This window comes from Pseudopipra pipra, chromosome 11 (genome assembly GCF_036250125.1).
Source record: "Pseudopipra pipra isolate bDixPip1 chromosome 11, bDixPip1.hap1, whole genome shotgun sequence".
Taxonomy (NCBI): Eukaryota; Metazoa; Chordata; class Aves; order Passeriformes; family Pipridae; genus Pseudopipra; species Pseudopipra pipra.
The window spans coordinates 11,695,300-11,701,367 of NC_087559.1; positions in this window are offsets into that span (position 1 = coordinate 11,695,300).

Genomic DNA, 6,068 nt, shown 5'->3' on the forward strand with positions numbered 1-6,068 from the left:
TCAGAAAAAAAAGCTTTGCTTTCTGAACCGGCATCTTTGGGAATACAGTAGAGACCAGAGTCCTTCCATTCTTAGAAAGCAGTAGCTTTCAATGCACAAAAGAAGGGAGAGCAGCCCTTTTCTTCCTAACAGAGGAAGGAAACACCTTCTTCTCAGAAACAGCACTTTTCCCTTTCTTTTTGTTCATTGTGGTAGAGCAAAGCTGACTTGCTGGTGAGTCAGGGAAGAAAGGGCACTGGAAATATTTTTTAAAAAGAAAAGGGGTCTTTTGGGGCCTCACAGGGCTGCTGTCCTACTCATCAGCCTTCTAGCTTTGCTCAACCTTGAGCTTTGTAGCTTCATTGTTCTCCAGGAAATTCACTGTTTGTACTAACGAATGTTTTTGAATCCGTGTTCTGCAGTAGGTCGTGTTATCTCGTGTTATCTCCCTGGATTCCTAATGAGGGTAATGATGTTCTTTCTCCTTAGCACTAATCAGCAGGAAGTACCCCTGCATAAAGCTTGTCTTGCCAAATAGGCTGCCCTCGGAGCTGTCTGTCTCTGGAATGGTGTGTCAGGAGGGTCTCCAAGGCGCAGGCTGGGTGTGCTTTGCCGTGCTGTGCGTTGGCAGGGAGAGGAGGCACTGAGTGAAGCACGTAGGGGATCTTGCACGGGCACTGGGCTGCCATTACCACTGCATATTGTCATTTTGGTCACTTTGTGAGGCAAGATTTTGAAATAATCTGTGTCAGGTCCGCTTTTATTGTGTGATGTGGGAACTGGACATGGATCCCTTGCAGCTTCAGGATGTTGCTTTCTGTAATGGTGGTGGTGTCTCACACAGGAAAGGAAAGCAGCTGCCTGTACCTGGCCTGCATTGAAGCTGTTGGCAAGGCTGTGGGCAGGCTCTGGGCACCACCTGCTCTGGGCAGAGTGGGTTCAGTTGCAGTGAGGAGGGAACGCTGGGCTTTGGCCACTGTACTTGGGGGAAGCTGGACTTCGGCAAAATCATGTGACAGGATTGAGTTGCACTTAACAGAAGCTGGGGACAGAGCTGGGGCGGGGGGAGCAGGGATGAGGTTCATTGACATAACTGAACCCCAGATGCTTGTGCACTTTGTCATCTGGGTTTAACTGCTGTCTCTTGCAGATCAAGTCTCAAGTTCAAGCAGGGCGTGCTTCAATTCTGTTTCAAAATGCTTGTGAGGAAGTGCAAGGAGCTGTTGTGGTTTGTTTTCTGCTGCCATATTAGTGTGAAGGAGGAGATGTGTCCCTGCAGGAGTATGTTGCTGTGTGGAAGCAGGAAGCAGCAGGAGTGTGCTGGTGACATGGAGAGAGCTGTACATTTGCTGTGTGATCTGTGGAATGTACCTACACGTCCATCTCTAAGCTCAGTGTGGCTTTGACAGGACCCCCAAAGAGCCCAGTCCAACTTGTACTGATAAAAGCATCTCCGTGAACTTGAGGAGGGGAAGGGCTATTAGGAAAGCTTTACTTTGAAGTCCCATATATTTTGGAAAAGAAGGGTGAAAGCAGAACTGCTTGTTTTCATGCTGTCAGGCTTATGAAAGCCTGATACAGAAACAGCTTAACCCAGCTGGTTCAGTTCCCCTGCGTTTCTCCTCCCTACATGGCTGAAGATGACACTGAACATAAGCAGGATGTTTAGTTTATCACATCCCTTCTACTCCTCCAGCATAAATTCCACATCTGACATCTTAGTAGTTGGCTTTCCGCAGCAGTGGCTCTGACATCCCTGCACAAGGCTTGCACGGAGCCACTGGAGAACAGAACGTGGCCTTTGCCTTCTGTTTGTACTGAGCGAGATGCAGAAGCAGGATTACCAAAGAATGTGCTAATGCTTTTCTCTGCAGATGCCTCAGCTGCTAAAGCAAATGGACACTGGCAATGGGCAAAGCAGGAGGGAGGCAGAGGAGTGGCAGCAGTGCTGGGAAGCGTTTTCCATATGGCTGCTCTTGAATAATTCCATTCCTGCATCCTTAAGTGTGAAGTAAGTGAGGCTGCAGTTGTACATGTGGGAGGAAAGGTCAGTGTGGCCTTTTGATCTGCCTCCCCAGTAGTGCAAGTCCACGTGGGCTTCCAAGCAAATGCCTCATCTGTCTGCGTGCACTTAGTGGTCACATCTGTGAGGTCTGTCAGATTGTCCAATTACTCGGGATCCTTTAACCCCCCCATCCCTTTTGGCAAAATAGGGCTATCCAAAAGCATGCATAAGCAGATGGTCAGCATGCAGGCAAGCTCTCTAATTAAGATGAGCCAGGACAAACTTAGATTTGAATTCACTTTATTCTTACTGCAAATGATTTTATCACAAAATAAAAACCTTCTGATTTTTCTTCTGTTGCCAGCGTCCTTTTTGTGTTTTGTTGCCTCTGTCCTTTTTATTTACTTCTAGCCACTTGCTGAAATAAAAAGATTGTAAAATTTATCAGAGCAACATTATATTTAAGGAGAAATGTGTAAGCATGTGTGCAGCAATAAAATAGTCTATTTCACTATATCTGTTATGGCTGTGGCCTCTTTGTTACCAACTGGCAACGTCAGCGTGGCTTTATTTTCAAAAGGACTCTGTGGGCTCCTTTATTTTTTCTTACCCAGGCCAAGGGCTGGCTCTGCACTGCCTGGCTTCCAAGCAGTGAGGAAAGTGTGACTGTGATCTCCTCTCCTGGTGACCTGTTTGTACAGTCCTGACAGAACAGGTGAGTAAAGCACTGACTTGATTTTACTGGCTGCTTTTTCCCAGGATTATTCCATTTCTTTAGTAGCACTGTTGCACAGGCTTGGTCAGTGTGGTGGGGGTGTGTCAGGGAGGTGATGTTTGCCTGGGAAAGTTGCTCTGGGCAGCCCTGGACAGGTAAGTTGTTCCTCCCTTTCTTCTTGTCATCCTGTGCCCCTGTCATTGCTGACTGGTCATTAAATCCAAGGATGGAGATTTTGCAGCCTTTGTATTTAACTACTCTGACTTGTTCAGTGCGCTCCTGGAGTGTGAAGCATGTGTTTTCTCCAAAATCTTGAGGCTGCTGGAGTGCCTGGGCAGTCCTTTCTCTCTGAGGACACAGGCATTGTTTTCTCTTCTTCTTTCTTGTATGCCTGGGTGGCTACAATCATTTTGGTAAAGGCAGTAGCTGAGCTGTCTGTGCAGCCCCTGATGACTTCAGAGCACGACTGGCATTCAGGGAATGAGCATCCATCTTGTCTCTGTTGTTCTGGGTAGGAACATGCAATTTTCATGGTGGAGGGGGAAGGTACTAATAACATCTGAATGACTAATGCTGTCAAAGGGAGGATTTAGTAAAGTTCAAGGTTTAATCAGGTTTTTGAGACTCAACAACAGTGCACAAAAGGAGCATCATCGTGCTGTGAGAGCCTGGAGTAAGCGATGAGCCTCTCCAAGAGGCTCGAGCTGTTCATGTTGTACAGTCATGGTCAAACTGGAGATGGCACCTTCCAGTGTAACAGCTCACAGTCGGTGTGCATTGTCAGGCTCATCTGCTCGGGGTGACACTGTGTTTTTCTCTCTTACTGTGGGCAGCCTGGTGAGGCCCATCACAGTCTGGGGAGCTGGATTGCATCTGTGCTCAGCTCCCAGAGATGAATGGACCTGGCTGGCAATGGGAAACCACGGTTTGGCTTGGTTCTCTTCTCACAGGGCTTGGGGTGTGCTGGCAGAGCAGGTTTTTGTTTTACCTTCTAAGCTGAAACAGATTTGACATAACAAATTGGTCAAGATAATAGAGGCCGCACTAGCACATCATTTATCAGAGTCAGGGCCTGTTTTGAATAAGAGTGTTGTCTCTGCTGGGGTTGCTGCCTGCTTTGAAGAAGTGCTGAGGAAGAAGGGCAAAGAACTCTTTTTCTAGGTTGCAAATGGTTTCTAGAGTTTTCAGGCTGGAAATCAGAGGTGGGTTATTGGAAATAACCAAGGCGAGGGCAACAGAGAGACAATTAATTAGGGGACAGCAGCCACATTTGGGTGCAGCTGTGGACACGCAGATCCTTAAGCCAAAATCAAGCTACAACTTCAAGCTTATGCGTGATCAGCATCTGGGGAAGGGGGCCAGTGTGCACATGCCCTTTGCTTTTCCTGGCTGTGGTTAACTTTGTAAGCCTACAACTGCAGGGCAAGGTTTGAAAGGCATTTCAGTAGACTAAAGAAAGCCTTGGAAGAGGATCAGTACCATGCAAATAACTAACTCTGGTCCCAAGGGTCTGGCTGCTCGGTTCCCAAAATAAGCTCTCAGAAATGAGTGTGAGAGCTTTCCTCTCCCTCCTCCTGTTACCAGCAGAGCAAGCTCAAGGGGAAAGAGAGCAGGACTGGAAAGTGAGATCTGCTCACTCCTGACGGCAGTGCTTTACCAGTGGGTCTGTTTTGCTCCCTGCTGTTTGCTGGCTGTTGCTTTGGCATTGAGGCTTAGGAAAGGGGTATGAAGGTAGTGCTGTGGTGTGCCCAGATGCATCCCTTCAGGGGCTCCAGGTAGGGTGGGGTTGATACAAAGTAACTGGATGTAGCTTTCCCAGGGAGGAAATTGAGCCAGGTCTGTGTTGCACTGGAGTGTCATTAAAACCCCAGTAAGAAAAAATGCCTCTCTCCTCTTTATTCTTTTATCTTATCACTTGGTTGTGAGCCAGGGTCATCCCAGTACCATTTGTACAAGGCTGCGACAGAGATGAACTGTGCGAGGCAGGCTGTGCAGAGACCTGCTCTGAGGGGAAGGCGAGTGTGCTAGTTTCTGCTCCTGGAGATAGGCTTTAGGAGATGAAGGCTGATCTTTCATATCAAGGCTAAGATGACATTCTATCTCTCCCTTCTGCTCAGAAAGTTTTATTCTAACATATTCTTGGCACAGCATAGCAGAACCACCAATATTTCTATAAGTTCTATTAAGCTTGCTTCCATAACGGGAGCCAGCAATCTGCTCTCCAGAACTCCTTCCACCCCCCTTCTCCCTGGATCTGAAACTGAAAATTATCCAGGAGTTTCACAAAAGAAGTTTCTTGGTGGCAAGTTCAATCTCCTTCCCTTTTCCAAAGGCTCTCTTTGAGAAGCTGACAATGCTTCAGGCAAGTTGTTTTCTGCTGTGTTGCTTCTCTGGTCTGAGTGCCAGTCGGGCACAGCATCTTCAAAGCTGTTCAAGTTGCTGGCTCTGGCCACACTGCTCCTGGGGTGACTACTCCTGCCCTACCTGGAGACAGGGGAGATGGTATTTCTTGTTTCCTGATTTTATGTGACCTTTTCCAGTCAGGCTGCAGTTAAACAACAGCCCTCCAGGTCTGAAAGAATACAGGGGGCAAGCATTTATCTTGCTCTGCCAGGCACAGCGCTCTCAGTGCTGGCTGTGGTAACAGGACACATCAGGCTCCCGTGCAAAGTCCAGCATTTACTAGGAATCCAGGACTTGCCAGTCAGACCAGTGCCCCCGGGCTGGGTTTTGGCACAGCAGCTGTAGCATGGGATGTACTTATGCTCGGCATGGGAAGAGAGGACTTGGTGTTAAAAGTGCATGGGGTGAGTCCTGGAAGCTTTTGATGTGGCAAAGAACAAGGGCTGCCCTGTGCTGTGGGCAGGCAGCTCACTGTTGTCATTGCATTAACTAACACAGGGAAGGTACCACTTGTCCTTTGCCCCTGAGCTGCCACTCCTTCCCCTCTGCCATTCTTGTCTGCATGTTTTCTTAGGAGACAACTGTTTTCCACACTTGACATCTTGCCCTCCCCTCGGCTCCCCCCCCAGGCCAAGCAGCTTTGTTTGCCAAGTTTCCCTTGGATAGACAACAGCACATATCATGCGATCTATCCAAACTCTTAATTGATCTCTCAGGAATTGTTTTTTATCTGAATTCCTGGAATGTTTCCATATGCTGAAGAGTTTCCTCCGGAGGGAAGGGAAATTTATCCTGTGCCACTCCCTCCGGAGGAGTGGTGACCACTGGAAGGCTGGTTGTTTGGCTCGTGCCTGTTGGGAGATGTGGGCTCTGCAGTGTTTGCTTGCGGTTGTGACTGTGTTGTTTAAAAAAGCAGCTGCTTGGAGAACTGCAGGAAGGTGAGCAGTTGCTCCACATCAGCAGCTT